The sequence below is a fragment of the Austrofundulus limnaeus genome, unplaced genomic scaffold (assembly GCF_001266775.1).
Source record: "Austrofundulus limnaeus strain Quisiro unplaced genomic scaffold, Austrofundulus_limnaeus-1.0 Scaffold125, whole genome shotgun sequence".
Taxonomy (NCBI): Eukaryota; Metazoa; Chordata; class Actinopteri; order Cyprinodontiformes; family Rivulidae; genus Austrofundulus; species Austrofundulus limnaeus.
Genome location: NW_013952527.1, coordinates 424,822 through 425,646, shown reverse-complemented (window position 1 = coordinate 425,646; position 825 = coordinate 424,822). Strand labels below are relative to the sequence as shown.

Here is an 825-nt window from a genome sequence, read left to right as displayed (position 1 = left end):
AATATGCTGAGTCATTTAACGTGGCTGTTCAAACTTAAAGGAATGCAGATTTATTTTACGAATTCCAAGAAATGCTTTTTATTTAACATTTATTGATGAACCTTCACACAAACCTCAAAAAAGGCACAAAGAAGGAAAGATTGCATCAGGAAAAAAAAAAAAAGCCTCCCTGCTGGCAGAGGATCGCGCACAGACAGGGGGGGTTGGGTGCGCGCGCCGCGGCGCAAACTGGGAGGAGAAAAGSGGGGTTCAGGAACCGTCTTTGTCCTCACCCAGTAGTTCAGCTCACACGCAACTGGAGCAGCTCGGAACCTCCTCGATGGGAAAGAAGGAAAAACAAAACTGAATGGCTTGATCTCGAACGTGGAGGGCGCTTTGAGAAAGAGAAAACGGAGAAAAAGCTCCAAGAAAACCGACAACTTTAAGGAGACGAACTGAAGGTAAAAAAAAATAAAAAATGGCTCAAATACCAAAAGTGGCGGCGCAGGACGCCACATCACCGTTTTCTTTTAAACAAATAATGCTTTTTAGCCTCTGTTTGTAAACCTGAGTACTGTAAACTGAAAAGAACAGCCTAAGTTTTGTAATTAAGCAGCTAAAAAAWGCGTTAAGTGCGTAAATATGTGGTGAAACGCCAAGTTTACGCGCACRAGTTGCTGGCAATCTGAGCTGTTTAAAGCTCAAAAACAGCTCTGAAGATTTAAAACTTATMATTTATCGGTTCATTAGAACCAAATCAAGCCTTTTATTAGCTGTAGTGAGGTGGGATGCAACATTTCTATTGTTTAGTTAGTTTTTTTATATATATAAAGGAATGCGGTGCAG

General features: G+C 41.0%; 1 protein-coding gene across 1 annotated transcript in view; it reads left to right on the top strand.

Moving 5' to 3' along the window:
* Nucleotides 1–237: 237 nt before the first annotated feature.
* gjc4b (gap junction protein gamma 4b) overlaps nucleotides 238–825 on the top strand; it is an 8,766-nt gene continuing 8,178 nt past the window's right edge. The window contains exon 1 of the mRNA XM_014015219.1: nucleotides 238–440. The gene's annotated coding sequence lies outside the window, so the exon portion shown is untranslated. The remainder of the gene's footprint in view (nucleotides 441–825) is intronic.